At 31.6% G+C, this 18,135-nt stretch overlaps 1 protein-coding gene across 3 annotated transcripts in view; it reads left to right on the forward strand.

The window, feature by feature from the left end:
• The first annotated feature begins 7,461 nt into the window (after window positions 1–7,461).
• The window catches only part of Pfas (phosphoribosylformylglycinamidine synthase), a 145,214-nt gene continuing 134,540 nt past the window's right edge, over window positions 7,462–18,135 (forward strand). Inside the window, exons 1-5 of one of the 3 annotated variants that reach the window (XM_025301586.1) lie at window positions 7,462–7,682; window positions 9,336–9,475; window positions 9,707–10,187; window positions 10,960–11,158; window positions 11,295–11,324. The gene's annotated coding sequence lies outside the window, so the exon portion shown is untranslated. The remainder of the gene's footprint in view (window positions 7,683–9,335; window positions 9,476–9,706; window positions 10,188–10,959; window positions 11,159–11,294; window positions 11,325–18,135) is intronic. The other 2 variants (XM_025301585.1, XM_025301587.1) reach the window with 2 other exon arrangements.

Consider the following 18,135-nt stretch of genomic DNA (forward strand, 5'->3'; position numbering starts at 1 on the left):
ACGTGTCTTTATGTACATATCGATAAATGTCGATAACGGAACTGTAAGTATCGGTATTATCGACATTATTAGTTCTGCTCAGATGAGGGCGCAATCGCGTTGGAGTTCGGTCGCCGCTCCAGGATCCCCTTAAGCTTCGGATATCTTCGGTCAAATTCGTTTATTAGCCGACGGTGTCCTATTGTAGAAAGAGACAATAGGCGAATAAAGAAGGAGAGTGCTCTCATTCCCCTTACCGCAAATTTCCCAACCCCTTTGCCCGAAAGCTTACTTTGCGCTCCGTCCATAGATTCTTAGGTCCATGATCAGTACGAATAAAGTATACGAGATCTATGCGATTATCTTAAAAGGTTAATATTACATTTATTTATAAATAAAAATATAGAAATTATGCTAAATTAAGAATTTCTAAATTTTTAATTTATCACGTATTTTATTTTGTATTTTGTTTTAATTCATAAATATATATAGAGTGCTGCATTTATAAAAATTTTTTAACCTTATTATTTATTAACATGTTTATTATTTAACAATTATTCTATTATATATTTATGATAAGTGACACCAATTTCATTTATATGTACACAGGAAGGAAAATGGAAGTTATACAGGGTGTCTCAGAACTTTGGGACACAGGCTCCGTAGGAACATAGAGCTAAGTGAGAAGAACAAAAAAGTCCTCTACCATAATGTGAAAATCGTAATAGCTTTTTAGTAATAACCGCGTAAAGTTTGGCGTTTCCCACGCCCATCGCGGCCTATAGACGCTCCGCAGCAAGCTGTGTGCGTAGGAGCTGAGCAATAACGCATCTCACGCTGACTATCGCGATGGCGTCTTGGCGCTTTGACGCCGCGCGACAAACGATAACGCGGCTCAGCGTGAGCCGCGTTATCGCTCAGCCCTTACGCATACAGCTTGCCGCGGAGCGTCTATAGGCCGCACTGGGCGTGGAAAACGCCAAACTTTACGCGGTTATTACTAAAAAACTATTACGATTTTCACATTATGGTAGAGGAATTTTTTGTCCCTCTCACTTAGCTCTATGTCCCTACGGAGCCCGTGTCCCAAAGTTCTGAGACATCCTGTAGAAATGGATCTTATAGATGTATAGATGTTATTTTTTCAAGAAAATTTGCAATATGAAGAAGAAGAACATTTAGCATTCATACGAGAATGGTGCATTAAGATTCAAAATTTCTATGAAGATGTTGTTAGTGCATATTCGTTAAATGGTAATGATTTCTAAAAACATTTGTGAAGTATTATCACAGAAAGTGATAAATATGTAAGCTAAATTTATATAATATGTTTGTTTTTTACAGATTTTAAAACTCATTTTCGGGTAGAGAAGGAAACCTTTGAACAGGTAGTTCAAAATTTTGGGCCATTATTATATTTAGATGAAGATCGTAATAAAATACTACCAGTTAAACAAATTGCTATATCGTTATGGTTTTTTGGGAACCAAGAAGTTTTTAGGTAACTATAATATTTTAACACCTAAAACACATTTCATAATTTAATAAGTTATGTATTAAATTGAATAAGATTTGAATTACATGATTGTTATTTCATTTCATAAAATATTACTAAAAACAAATATATAATTCAGTGCATAAACATATTTTACTTTATAATAAGATAATAATAGTGATATTAATTTTTTTATTAAAATACATTTTAATTCATTCAATCAGAATTTTTATTAACGCGATGAAATTAACGTATGTAATGATTTATTTTAATATTTTGATTTTAAATCGATAGCTGATCGATTTGGTTTATCTAAAGATCCTGTTTGGAGAACAGTACAAAAAGTATGCAAAGTATTGACCGCTAATGCACATAATTACATTAAATGGCCAGAACTTTTTGAAATGGACCAATGTCGGAGGGAATTTGAAAATATAGCTGATTTACCGGGTGTAATTGGAGCTATTGACGGATGCCACGTTCAAATTAATGCTCCTATAAGAGATTCGCATAGTTATATTAATAGGAAAGGATACCATTCTATCGCTCTACAAGGAATTTGTGACACTTCATTAAAATTTATTGACGTTTTCACTGGCTTTTGTGGCAGCGTTCATGACGCTAGAGTTTGGCATATGAGCGACATTAAACGTTTTTATTAAATTATGCAAAATGATTACAGATATTTTCAAGATTATTATTATCTTGTTGCTAATGCAGCATATCCTTTATCAAATCGTATGTAAACACCATATCGTGACAACGGTCATCTCGAACAATTGCAAAGTAATTATAATACAAACATGCGAAAACTCGTGTCGTTATCGAACGCGCATTTGGTATGCTGTTAGGTAGATTTAGAAAACTGAAATATGTATATGCATACAATACAGAATTTATAATTCTTGCATGCTGTGTTTTGCATAATATTTGCATTAATAATGATGATGAAATCTCAATTATTCCTGTAAATGATAATATCAATAAGATCGAACTTGATGAAGACTTACCTGGAGATGTCAAAAGAGACATTATTGCACATCAATTATAATATAGATAATGTAATGAATATAATTTATATAATGTTGAAATAAATTGGTTACATGTTATATAATAAATGTAATTATATATATAAAAGGAAATAAAATACTCAGATATTATAGAAAATACAATATTTATTAAATAATAACATCAGTGTATTTATTTGTACTTACAGGTACATAAAAGTGTAGACAAACACATTTGATACAAATAAAACACTAATTTATATTGTTCAATTTGTAATTTCTATTTATTTCATTTAAATTAATGTCATCGGAACTTTTTTTTATTTTCGGAAGCAACTGAATTGCAACTTAATTTATAAGTGTATGAATACAACATTTATAATAGTATGTATTAACATCGAATAATATTCAATGCAATATCAAATTAAAAAAAAACTTTTTTCTCATAGCAGATATATAAGTAACAATAAATTTGTTAACATCACAGAAAAATCACAGAAAAATTAATTGTAATTATTTAGTAATTCTCATAATATGTAGAATATTTTTAATTAATAACGAAAAATAAATTATTCTGATATGATGCAACAAATATTGTTTAAATAACTTACAATTAAAAGTAACAAAATTATATTTTGATTAATTTTAAATTTGAATATAGAAAAATAAGTAATTATTTAGATATTGTTTCGTTTTTTCAAAAAAGACAAAAATCTTTCCTTTTGTTCAAAATTTTCTTTATGATGTCTTTCTCTTTGGATTCTTAATTGTTTAGCCCAGTACGGTTCATTTGCTTTTCTAGTTTTTCTAATACTTGTAAGTTGATTTGTCTTCAGATTATTATTAATATGTAAAGATAATTCTGCAGGATTATTTTCATTGCCCTCTTCTTCATTTGAGTCGACATATAATCGGAAACCATCAGTACTCGAAGCTAAGGATAATGGGGCAATTTCTGGATGTTTTTTGAGAATTTCATCAACAGCATCGAAATGAATCCAATAGTATTTAGCAGCTCCTGATTGCTTGTTATTATCTTTAATTGTTTTATACCATCTCTTTAGGGTTAGACCAAGCTTAGACATATGGTAAACAAACCGCTTTGACACATTAGTGATTTTGTTTTTGCGTCATATACTTTTGGTTGTGTGAAAATGTCTTATTTTGTGCCAAATAATCGTCATTTACGGGAAGTGTTGTTTTTCTTCTTTCATTCGAAGAAAACGGCGGCTGAAGCGCATCGAGAACTCCAAAAAGTTTACGGAGATGCTGCTCTAAGTGAAACAACGTGCCGTGATTGGTTCCGTCGCTTCAAAGACGGTGATTTCGATGTTGATGACCGTTCGCGTGAAGGAAGGCCAAAAATCTTCGAAGACGCTGAATTGGAGGCATTGCTCGATGAGGATCCGTGCCAAACGCAAAAAGAGCTTGCTTCAGCATTAGGAGTTACCCGCCAAGCCATTTCCAAGCGATTGCATGCGTTGGGAATGATTCAAAAACAAGGAACTTGGGTTCCTTATGATTTGAAGCCAAGAGACGTTGAGCGTCGTTTTTTCGCCTGTGAACAACTGCTCTAGCGGCAAAAAAGGAAGGGTTTTCTTCATCGCATCGTTACGGTTGATGAAAAATGGATTCATTACAGCAACCCAAAGAGAATTGACCTCGCCTTGACTCCACCACTCAAGGTCAACCGGATATGATCATTCAATAGAACTTTTAAAACCTTACAACTTTAGTTGGAAATATTTGTCTTAAAAATGTTTCGTTTTCGAGGTATTTGACCGTTTCAAGACTTTTCTAACTAAAGTGATATGGTCCATTATCGATGATTTTATTAAAAAATTTTTCGAACGAAAGTTGCATGGCTTGAAGGACGACACATGACGGAAATGTGGACTTGACCTTGAGTGACCTTGTCAAAATCAGGCCAAGGTCATTAATGTTTCTTTAAATAGAAACTACAATTTTTTATTACATGTTCTTACTAGTTTATCTCGAGAGCTTTCCAAAACACTCTAACAAAGTTACATTTCATTGAGTACTTTCCGAGTTATGAGGCTTGGAAGTTAAAGCAAGACCGGTCACTGATCCGACCAATTAAGGCAAGATCAATTCGAATATGTCTTTAGCCGTTAATAAGTCTTGGCCTTAGAAGTACGAAATAAAACCTTGCTTTACAATATCCTGTAAGTTAGCAAATATTCTTCACACATACAAACATAGTATTATTATATTTTTATTGAGTAGTGCACTGAACAACTATGACATTGTTCTGAGAGTTTTCTCATTTAGAGCGACGAAATAAATATATTTTATGAATTTTTTTTCGCGCAGATAGAAAATTTCACGGATGTAATTGTTTTTGGAGATTATCTAATACTGTATGAAATATATTTATAAACTTACAGGATATTGTAATAAAAGCAAAGAGGTTTCATTTCGTACTTCTTGATTCTGTTACAATATTCTTTTATATTTCATACTACATCCTTGTATAACTTAAAATTATTCTTAAAATATTATTAAACAATTCAATAATCAAACCTGTGAACCTGCTCGACTCCGCAAAATAATTAATAAAATATATTTCATTTTCTTGGCGCCGAATATTATTAATACTATTACAAATAATATTACAAATGATATAAATTTTTACAAATAAAATTTGTAAAAATTTGTATTATTTGTAACATTATTATAAAATTATTACATATAAAAAAATTACAAATAAAATTACAAATAATAATATTTCAAATAATACATATTACAAATAATAATATTATTAATAACAAAATATTATTTGTAATAATTTCGGTGCGCCGAGTAGACAAAACTTTTCAGTATTGTCATTAGAGAGGAAAGGAGAGAGAGACAGTCGCGCCCGCGATACAGATTATGAGCAAGAAAGAATTAGGCTCGCTGAGCGAGAACGAGAGCGACAAGGAGGGAATGATATTCTCTCTCTCTCTCTCTCTCTCTCTCTCTTTTTCTCTCTTTCTCTCTCTCTCTCTCTCTCTCCTCTCTCTCTCTCTCTCTCTCTCTCTCTCTCGCTCGGCGCGTCGACAATTGCCGATCACGTGGGTCACACGGATTGACCGAGCTGGCTGTGTGCGTATATGAGGGGGGGAGGAGAATCCTCGTGTAAGTCCGTCACCAAATTCGCATCACTGATACCAATGATATCAAAACCGAACAAGCTGCGGACAAGCATAACTTGTAAATACCGGAGGTCAATTGTTTATCAGCTCATAGACAATTAATATGACGAGATACCCGCGGAGATCCGTGTACTTCTCTTTCGTCTTTGCGTACAATTGCGATCAATAAAAAGTTTTCACGAATTGTTCGGTTTTGACATCATTGGTATACGTGTGTATGTGTGTGTGTATGTGTACAATTGCGTACACGTACAATTGCGATATACACTTATCACGTTAGCATTGATCATTTTTATTCATGCTAAAAGAAATAAGTATGATTATGTAAAGAATTTGTCTGCGTATTATTATACATTCTACATAGTTCTCCCTGTGATAGTAAAAATAACACACTTGAACAACCTCTACGCTCATATCACAAAGCCTGATCCACTGCGCTACTGAAGCAAATTGGTAATTCTTCTGCTATAACGACATTAACAGAAAAGACTGAACTTCAAACTACATTTCTCAAAAACATTTAAGATTTGCACCGTTTTTGGATAGCATTTGTTACTATTACATCAGTATTATACTTTTCTAAAAGCAAAATCGCACGGTGATTTCAAGGATGAAGATTCCTCTTGTGTGAGATATTAATTATTCATTCTTAATTAATGGGAAAATATTTTCCTTTGGTTTAAATGTTCAAGAAAAGTTATTTGTCCTCTGAGAATCTTTCAATTTTTATGTTCGTGAAAAGTTTATAAAATTCGTAAAGAAAAAAAACTATTTTACTACCTACCTGTTCAAGAGTTGCGCACAAGAGATATTTTAACAAATCTGAATCTGAATCAGTCAACAAATTAAATTTTTCATTCAAAGAAGCATATGTAGGGTAAGCATAAGTAAGATAAGTATAAATAATAAATTAAATATTATTCTCTGAATATAATAATAAATAAATGTTTTTTAGCTGAATCATCAAAGTAAATATTCTATTATAAATTGACTTTTCGGATTACAATATTAATTTGATTTTTCAGAATACGCTTTCAAATTGACTCTTCGGAATACGCTATTAAATTGACTTTTCGGAGTATACTTTTGAATTGACCCTTCTGACTACACATTTGTTAGTTGACTCTGTGGAGTGCATATTTTTTAATTAACTCTTCGGAGAGAAGAGAAGAAAAACATTTCATATTTTATTTAAAAAATCTTAATTTTTGCAGAAAACTGATTGATGAAGAAAAAAATTAATTCACGACCTCAACGAAGATCTTAAAATAATTACTGCAAGAAATGAAGTTGTTGTTATTATATACCATATTGTACAATATTAAAACATACGCGCAATAATTATCTATAATTTGCATATATGGCCGTTTATGTAATTATGAGTAATATAAAAGTCATGACAAATTAATGTAGCCGCGCGTTATCCCTGTCGCGTCATTACTAGAAATCGTCCGAACTCTCGAAATTATTTTCTTCCCGAATTATGAATATAAAACAATGTAGAAAGGAAAACAAGGGGGTGAAAGGGGAGACGGCAACGTCTGCCTTACTATGACATCCCTGCTGGCTCGCTTCAGTTTATCGTCGCGATTGTCTATTCGCTGGTGGTGAGACAAAGACCGATTCTCCGTTTTTATCTGACTAATCTATCTCGCTCGTGAACATAGCACAAAACAGAACCAAATAATTATGGACATAGCACGGAATAGTACCAACAAATCATGAACATTGGCTTAGTAGTTCATGTCCATGAAAAATGGACCCAGTTGGCGCTGCGAATCAGCCAACTTTTCGATAATGCTGTAAATGCAGCCATGCCCGCTCTCAGGCTTCTCTCTGCTCGTACAAAGGCAGGAGGCAGTGTAGTCGACCCGGCACCATCATCTGTTGGTCGCCATATTGAACAGTTCCTGTTTATCAGTGACTTGAGAAGATGTTTCGTATATTTAAGTGCCTAAAAAAGAGCATTTCAGTGTTATAGGAAGAAGGAAGAAGGACCAACGAAGGACAAAGAGCATGTGTCGTCATAATATTGACATTTACGTAAGTATTTATATATATATATATATGTGTAGATAAAATTAATCTTATTATAAATTGGCGACAGATTCAAATGCGACGTGTCGACAGATATAAAATTATTTACGGCCTTAATCTGCTGTTATTATTTTTGAGCCTGCTCACACATTGTAACAGCAGATTGGTGAAAAACGAACAGAATCTGCGGTAATTATTTATAAGACGGGCCTTACCTTGGATTTCGCTCCAACTCACCTATCTTGTGTATTTTGTCGTGTAAAAGCCGAATCTGCAAGTAAAAATGCTCGCCCGGCTCTAGTTTGCGAGAAATAAATAGTTAAAAAGTGACACACGAAAGATTAGGAAATCTGTCATGTCGGTAATACAGAGACTTATGGATATAACTTTCAATGCGAAACAAGAACGGTTAGGGTGCGGGAGGGGGGTATGTAACAAATAAAAAAGTCTCAAATATATATATACATATAGTTCCAACATGTGTACACACACACGGGGGGTGCAAGGGGGGGCCTTCGGCCCTCCCTCCCTGGCGCTCATTGCACGTTGAAAGTTATAGCAACTTTCCACGTGTAACGTGGACGGGAAGGTGCGGGAGGGGGGACCGATGGCCCCCCTCCCGCACCCCCTTGCACCCCCCCCGTATGTGTGTGTGTACATATATTTGGTACTGTATGTATACATATGTTTGAGACATTTTTATATATTACACATATGAATTTTTAGCTCATGTATCAGTGGTTATTTTTGTTGTATAATAACCACTGATACATGAGTTAAAAATTCTTATGTTTAATATATGGAAATTTTTTGGGGAGAGGGCTTCGCCCCTCCCCAACCTGTACTATTTTACACTTTTTGACTAAAAAGAACAAACCATAAGTCTCTGTATTACCGACATGACAGGTTTCCTAACCTCGCATGTGTCACTTTTTAACTATTTATTTCTCGCAAACTAGAGCCGAGCGACCATTTTTACTTGCAGATTCGGCTTCTACACGTCAAAATACACAAGATAGATGAGTTTGAGTGAAATCCAAGATGAGGTCCGTCTTCCAAATAATTACCGAATCTGCTATATGTTATGTGTATTTAAGTATATTAGAACGACAGACTTGATTTCTATGCCGTCACTCTATCAAATTTTGCTATCAGATTATATTTCTGCTAGTAAACTTCAAATTCTATCAGCAGTTTAATAGCAAAAATATCACAGGATCTGATAACTGAATATGACAAATTGATGTCAGAAATCGAGCAAGATCTGTCATTTCAATATATTTAAATGGAATATATTGCAAATCCTGCTTGCTTCCTATTGTCTATCTGTTGTTGTGTTGTCAGTCTCTCAACAAGTTTGGTAAAAAGAATAATAGCAAATTATAAATGTTGTAAATCTATCTATTTGTTAACATATTCTGCTCAAATTTATTGCCAATTGTTGGTCACACTGTTAATAGATTATTTACTAAGTTGGTCAGTTTTCTACCTCTCTTAATATTACATGTTAATATAACAATTCATATTTCTTAGAGAAAATAAAGAAAAGAGAAAGAATGTGCTTCTTACTTTATGATTTATTTTGTCTTTTTATTAATTAATATTTTATTTTGTATTAATATCTTACTTTATATATAAGTAACAATGTTAATTTTCTAGGTACATTTCTTCAAAGATGATGTGGAAGTGTTGTGTTCCGCAATGTAAGTCCACATCTCAAATACCAGTACATCGCTTCCTAGAGGATGCATCGAAAAGGAAACATTGGCTAATAGCTATAAGCAAAACTGATTTGATCAGTAAGTATTAAATAGATGCCAATTTTTGACAATGTTTTAATAGTAAATATTTTTATTTAAAATTTATTAAATATATTTTAATTTAAACACATTTTCTTTATCTTATATATAGATATTCATGTTTATCTTTAACATTGCAATGCTCTCGTTTTTCTAATGTAATTTTTAATATTTCATAATTGTTTCATATCATGTAATTTCTTATATTTCATGTAATTTGTGATATTATAGGTGCGCCTAAAGAAACATTGGCCAAATTGAGAATCTGTACGGAACATTTTCCAGAAAATATAGTACAGTCTTATAGGTCTAGGCGACGCCTAACCAATAATGCTGTACCAACATTACATTTGCCTTTAAATTTTGAACAGCATGTTGATATTAACGTTAACGATAATATTTGTGAGCATGTTAGTGTAGTAGAAAATGTTCCGAACAATTCTGCGCTTGTACCACTGCCCATAAACATGGGTGAAGAGACAGCAAGAAAAAATGAAGAAGAAGAAATTTATGTTTTAAGAAAAAACATGAGGACACAACGGAAGATGTTACACAAGAGAGATGTTACTAAGAAGAGGATTATTTATCACTAGATCAGAGGATCAACAGACTGCGGTGTGGGAATACATGAGATGACATCATGAAGGACATGTCAAATATACAGAAGACATTCTTCCAAATGTTGACGATAAATTTAAAATGTTTTCCACAGGTATGTTTCATTTCATTATTATATTAACATTATTTCTATAAAAAAATCATTTTTTCTCATAGCTATTCACTAATGAAAACATCTGCACAATGTTTTATATATAAATGAATCTTATATTACTGTGTGATATCCTATTATATATATCAATATATTTCAAATTTAATATATTATTTAATAATGTAGAAAATGCGAAAATTTTACTTTTATTATAAAAAATATTGTAACCATTTAAAATAATATTTGTAAACATGGTAATAAAAAAATACAAAATAAAAGTTGCAATAAATATGTAGTTTTATATTTATATTGCGTTTCTAATATATGCATATTGAGTTGTGTAGTTGTATATAGTTGTATGTCGTTGATATCTATAATTTTGTATTTTCTATACAATTATTTTATAAAATTATACAGACATAAAAATTCTATTATTTCATTTTACTTAATAATTTTGAAATTGTACATATATTACCCAACTCAATATACATATATATAATGTTGTACAAATGTAAACATAGAAAAAAAAATTTTTTCAGAAGTATTTTATAAAACTTTATTTTTGTCTACTCATACATGCTAATTAATAGGGCAAAATAATGATTAATTAGCATGTATAAGTAGACATAAAAATAAAGTTTTGTAAAATACTTATTAAAAATATTTCTTTTTCTGTGTTCATATTTACACAAACAGTATATATATGAAAGTGCGCGGCTGCAGGGGTTTGAATACTACCGCGTATCCCCATTCCGTGTCACGTAACCCATTCTAGTTCAGCAACGTCCGAGTACAGCTCCAGATGGCGCTTGGCACTCGTTTTTCAAGAGAGGAATCTGTACCCCCTGGAGCGTCGCTACTGCTTATACATATATTGTGGCTGCAGTGTACTTGGCCACATTTTCGCAGCACTAGTTCCACGTGCGTAGTACCACATCACGTAGTCACGTCGTATACGAAGATTTTAATATAAGGTAACAATTATATAATTTTATTTATAAAATAACATTAACTATTATGCATTAATAAATTTGTACATCAATAGATATTTTGTTAGATAGGCCAATTCGTTGTATAAAATTTTATATTTTTTTCAACCTGTTCTTTCAGATTATGTGGCACAAGAATAATTAACTTCAGGTTGTTATACTATTTTTCATATTTTCTTGATAAAGTTATAAGTTATTCAGACTGCGTCTCAATTTTCCTCTTTAATCCAGATAATAATGCTACATTTATCCCTTATTCTTTTCTTTCTTAATTCTTCGTCGTAACTCTTTCTTCATTATATTTACTGCACCGCCATATCATATAGTCAGTATCCTCTCTTTCATATCCACAGTCACACCTAGTGCTATCTATATATCCCTTTCTGTGAAGAGACTCATTTAAATTATACTGGTTAGCTCTTAACCTGTTGATGAAAATAACAAAATATCTTTCTTCATTAAAATTCCTAAATCACAGTTACTTCTCTTCTCTATTGTAAAATCTCCCAAAATATCTAATATTTTTGAATCCTGAGTCTCTAATAAAACTTTCTTGTGTGTTAGACCATATCTCTTGTTTAAAAAAGAACTCTTAAATCTTTAAAACACACTATTTCTAACAGCACAGATATCCAGGGAACATCCTGCATACATTCTGAGGATATCGCTATATCCTCAGAATGTTCTTGGGACATTCCCAGAAGTTCTTGTGCTGTCAAGGATTATATCTTCATTACACGGTTCCATCCCAGTGAGAAATAAGAAGTCGAAATGATATCGAAACGATATCGAAATTTGGTCATCAAAAATAGGTCGAAATGCAACATCGAAACGAGATTCAGACGGGCTCGGTTTCGAAAAGTTTTCGATATCGAAATCAGCTCGATTTCGAAATTTTGACATCGAAACCAATGCGAATTCGGCATATCATAATATAATGTACATTAAAATCGATTTTTTATTTCTTATTAGGGCACCAGAAACCAGGGTTGGGGAAGTTACTTTTTAAAAGTTACTCGTTGCCGTAACTCGTTACCGTTACCATTACTTTCGGTAAAAAGTAACTCCTTACCGTTACTCGTTACTGATCTTAAAAAATAACGCGTTACCGTTACTTGAAAGTAACGATATTTTATTTCGTTACTTTCCGTTACTTTTTTTTGTTGTAAATCCAAGATTATAAGAAAGGTGCTAAGACAAGATATAAATCGGACATAAGACGATTAGAAATATATATATATATTTAAATATTTTTATTATTTTATGTTATTAAGTATTGTAGTTAATGAAAAGTTTCTTAATTAGTGGATATAAATTTAATATTTGGACATTAGTGCCTGTTGACTTTAAAAATCTTTGCCATTCATCATAGGCAGATTTCTCATTTGATGTTTGCTATTTAAAATTAAAAAAGTCATCGTTATTATTGTGCTTATCAGGCATCAAAAAATTTTTAATTGAAGGAATTCCTTATAAATCTTCTAAATACGTTTGCGCAAGTTTCCACTTATCTTCAGCTAACCAACTCAATTTGGGATGCAAACAGCTGGCAATTATCAATTCTTCTTTTTCGAATGTAGTACAAAACCTAAAGTTAAATCAATAAAATTAAATATGAACATATTGATTTTTCTTTTTGATCAGATGAATGTTGTTTGATGAACATATGTATTAACCAAATTACACCAATTTACTTTTCTTTTAAACCTTTCTGTATAGCTAAGACCAATGGATGACAATATGTGAGTCCATCTTTATTGGTTCTCATTAAATTCAGCATAAAATAAAAAATGCATAGAAATTAAATACAATTAAGTTTAATTTTATAAAAATTAAAAAGTAACGATTAAAGTAATGGACGTTTTGTTACTCGTTACAAAAAAAATGTATCGCCGTTACTTTTTCGTTACTGACACCAAAAAGTAACGGCGTTACCTAATCGTTACTCAAAAAAGTAACGATACCAGTTACGGCGTTGGGAAATAACGCGTTACAAGTAACGCGTTACTTCCCAACCCTGCCAGAAACTTATAGTCTTGTCTTTTACTAATATAGTAAATACGTTTACTAATATAGTAATATAGCCAAACACAATTCACAGGAAACTTTCTTTATTGTTTATTACTTAGATTGAAATAAATTAAAAAGGCAGGTTAATTAAAATTATAATAAATGCAAATCATTCTTGTATTTTCTATATTTTCTATTAAAAACAAAATTCTTAAAAGATGGCTTAATATAAATGAAAAGAGCGTAATAGAAATAAGTAAGAAGATACAAAATAAACAAGTTACAGTTACAGCTTTTATAAGTACGATATACTTTTTTTAAATTTAACTGATTTATAATTACATTTTTTAATGTAAAAAAAGGTACAAGTCACAGGAAATTTAAAAAAGATTCTCTAACATCAATATTTTTTATGTAAAGTAATATTAAAATAGAACAATCAACTCATATAATTCTATATAAATGGCTACTATATAGTAAAAACAGAAAATAAAAATTGAGAAAGAAACAGGAAAAGAATAACTAAAATCATTCATAGCTCAATTGTTTTTCTGAAATTAAAGAAACTTTCGAAGCTACTCATAATAATTAACTTTCTGTAACATACAAAAGCACAAATCACAGTAAACTAAAAAATATTGCAGAATCTTTATAACTTTTTGTGCATAGTATGAACTGAGTCTTATATGACTAATTAAAATCTTTGAAAAATAATTAAAAATTAGCCTTATTGACTAATTGACTTCTTATTTGTTTCTCCTTTGAAGACTTGGAGGCATTTTCAATCCTTTTACTAAAAGAACTATCCTCCTGTTTTCTCCATGGGCTGTTGGTCAGCCACGTTGCAGCACTTTTCTCTGCTACAGATATATCAGAAATCTCAAATTTTGTTAAAAGAGCTCCTAGAAAGCAAGATAATAAAACTTAAATTTAAAACAATACATATTACAAAGAATAATGATGAGAATGATGACATTATTTCCACAGAATTATTATATATATAAACTACTAATTTTTTATAACTTCCCAAATCATAAAAAAACAATTTAAAATGATGTGTATGTATAAATAAATAAATAAATATATATATATAAGGTAAGATATCAGGTGTAGTAAAAAGAAATCCATTATTTTTGCATGAAATTGAAGGCTTTAATTACCATAGTTAGAATGATCCGATTTAGGTCAAATATGCGCCGTTTTGTTCGATAACTTGTTGCTATTTTGAAGGTAATTTCATTATGCCTCTCGTAGAAGCCCTCGTCCCTATTGGCAAAAAATTGAGACAATCTATTTTCACAAGCTTCTCTTGAAGCGAATTTTTCACCAGCAAAATTGTTCGCCATGGACAGGAACAGATGGTAATCACTTGGTGCCAGGTCCGGACTATAAGGTGGATGCATAAGAACCTCCCAACCAAGCTCCCGGAGCTTCTGGCGAGTCACTATCGATGTGTGTGGCCTGGCGTTGTCCTGATGGAACACAATTCCTCTCCTATTGGCCAAAGCTGGCCGCTTCTGGGCGATTGCTTCCTTCAGACGGTCCAATTGTTGACAGTACAGTTCCGAGTTAAGAGTTTTGCCATAGGGGAGCAGCTCATAGTAGATAATTCCCTGCCAATCCCACCAAACGCACAGCAAAACCTTCCTGGCCGTCAATCCTGGCTTGGCCACCGTTTCCGCCGGCTCACCGCGATTCGACCACGACCGTTTTCGCTTGACGTTGTCGTAAGTGATCCACTTTTCATCACCAGTGACCAACCGCTTCATGGTCGACCCAAATGGGTCGATTTTGTTGCGATTCAGCAGCGATTCACAGATGGAAATTCGGTCCATGAGGTTTTTTTTCGTTAACTCGTGTGGCACCCATACATCGAGCTTCTTTTTGTATCCAGCCTTATTCAAATGGTTCCAAACGGTTTTTTGTGCAATCTTTAGCTCTTGGGCAATCGAAACAGTGCTTACATGACGGTCGGACTCGACAATGTCCATGATTTTATCGATATTTTCGACAATTGGCCTTCCAGTGTGTGGTGCATCTTTGACATCGAAATTACCGGAACGGAATCGACGAAACCAAAATTGCGCGTGATTGGCTGTTACAGTATCAGGACCATAAACACTATTCACATTTTCAGCCGCCTGGCTTGCGTTTTCGCCTTTATCGAAGAAAAACTGTAAAATATAGTGTATTTTCTCTTTGCTAGTGTCCATCTTTGACGCGCGCTCAAACAAAACTGAGTCAACTAATCACAAAACTGTCAAAAAAGTTTTTTTAGTACGAAATCTCATCTTTCTAACGCCATCTAGTGGAACCCGATCGGACTTATACAACGCGAGATACAGATAACTAAAGCCATCTATTGGAAAAATAATGGATTTCTTTTTACTACACCTGATATATATATATATATATAAGGTGTCTTTGATTGATTTCATAATCTCTCTGAGGACATAAAATCCATGGAGATGAACACAAAAGTCCTGTACCATTTTGTGATATTTGTAATAACTATCAAAATATTAATTAAAGAAGATTTACAAGTAATCGTGCCATATGGTATATAAATCATAGTGGTGTCGTCTGCCGTTGTGTGCTTGTACATTATATTAAATTGAATAAAAAATCCTGTTTTGCAAAAAACCATTTACAAGCAAAGGACGCGTCAACCGAGAAACGGTTTGGAACGAAACTTACGGAGTTAATAGTACTTGACTACTAGTAACTTATGGTAATAGCATTCGATGCAATGTCTCTTCGTTTTCGAAAAAAAACGATTTAAAGAAAAGAACCAACAAAGCGTACGAGTTAGTATGAGGATAATCCCAGAAGTATCCGACCTAACATATAGATGGCGGTTGTTGTTTGAAAAGAATGACTATGGTAGAAAGTACCAATCTTATAAAGCTTAAGTTTGAAGTTTGACGACGCTACGTTGTTTAGTATTTGTTTGGCAGCCATCAATAGTGAACGCTTTCAGTGAATTTGTAAACATTGACGAAATGTCAATGTCTAATTTGACTTTATTTTTATTATAATATATTTTATAATGAAGGTTTATAATTTATTTATTATAATACTATATAAACTTAAATAAAACATTATACCGTATATGTATAAAGAGAATTTACAAGAACATTTTATTGTAATAGAAATGCTGTCATGTATGTATTAATCAAGTTTTAGTTCGATATAGTTTTTTAAAGTCAAATTAGATATCATTGACATTTCGTCAATTATAATAAGAATAACATCTTTGAATAAAAAAATATCAAAATGTAAAAAAAATATATACACATTCGATATGTATATTCTATAGTGAAGGTTTATAATTTATTATAGTACTATATAAACTTAAATAAAACATGTATTACACCGTATATGTATAGAGAGAATTTACAAGTACATTCTATTATAATAAAAATGCTGTCATATATGTATTAAACAAGTTTTAGTTCGATATAGCTTTTGGTGCAGCCGCGCCAAGATTTTTTGTATTAAATATTTTTTATTGCATTGTTATAATAATTAATTTGTTACAATAACAAGTAAAATAACCATATAACACAGTGTTCTAATAAAGAATGATAAATTTTACTTGTAAGCTAGGTTTTCTTGAATATTTTGAATAACATAACCTTTAAAAAGATATTTTTCTTAAATATTGGACACATAACAAACGTATTAAATTTTTATAATACGATATAATTTTTACTTTTAAAAGTTTATGTACATATATTATAATATATATCTTAAAAAAGAAAATTTGAATTTGAGATTTCTAAAAATATTAAGTTAAGTATACAATAATCATATAATATATATGTTAGGTTTCTCAGTTGGCGCTACTGTTCTAATATATCACTTCTCTTGTACAGTAGAATAGTGTTACAGAGTTCTATTATAGTTATAAGTTTTACTTGTAAAAACTCATGTACACATACATACATTAAAAAAAAATAACTTGAGTTTGATACTTCTAAATATAACACAATACGTGTTACGCTTGCACTTGGCGCCTTTTTTTTTACCTTTTTGTTTAAAAAGGTAAGTTTTATATAAGTTTTACTTGTAAAATCTTATGTATTATCTTTAAGTTTTACTTGTAAAAACCTGTTAGATACACATATATACCTTTAAAAAAAATTTGAATTTGAAATTTCTAAAAATAACACAATACATGTTGCGCTTGTACTTGGCGCCTTTTTTTACCTTTTTGTTTAAAAAGGTAAGTTTTATAATAAATATTACATGTAAAAACTTATGTTACGTACATTTCTGTTGTTAGGTTTTTCTTGAATAATAATAACTTTTAAAAAGATATTTTTTTGAAATATTGGATACTATTAATAAACGTGTTAAAGTTTTGCCATTAAGAGAATACAAACATTTGTAGCGCCTCTTGGCCAGTGTTTTTTATTTGCGTATCATCAGTTTCTATCCAATCAGATTTACCTTCTCTACATATACTTGTGTAATGACCGCTTGCAATGCACGATCCATGATGAAATATGGCATTCATTACTTTATACAACTGTCCTGCTACTGATACTTTAGTTGTTGGGACAGCACGCAGAATAAATTTGTTTATACATATAGGGTCATAGAAAAGTATCGGAGCCCCCTAATATCTTCAGTTAGAATGCATTTTGGAGAAAATGTTCAATAACAAAGTTGTATGGTGTCAAGCGGGGAGTAAGATGATGATCATGACTTTGACCTTGATCATGTCCTTCAAGGTCCTTCAAGGTCATTTCAAGGTCAACCTTATTTTTTTAATGGAACCCCCAACATTTTATTGCATATTCTTATAGCTTATCTCAAGAGCTTTCCAAAACACTATAATGAAACATTTTTTCATTAAGTACTTTTCGAGTTATAAAGGTTTGAAGTTATCAATTTTTTGACACAAAATGTAAAATATCTTGTAAAATATTATTTAGTTTTCAGTG

The sequence above is a fragment of the Harpegnathos saltator genome, unplaced genomic scaffold (genome assembly GCF_003227715.2).
Source record: "Harpegnathos saltator strain DR-91 unplaced genomic scaffold, Hsal_v8.6 scaffold433, whole genome shotgun sequence".
NCBI lineage: Eukaryota > Metazoa > Arthropoda > Insecta > Hymenoptera > Formicidae > Harpegnathos > Harpegnathos saltator.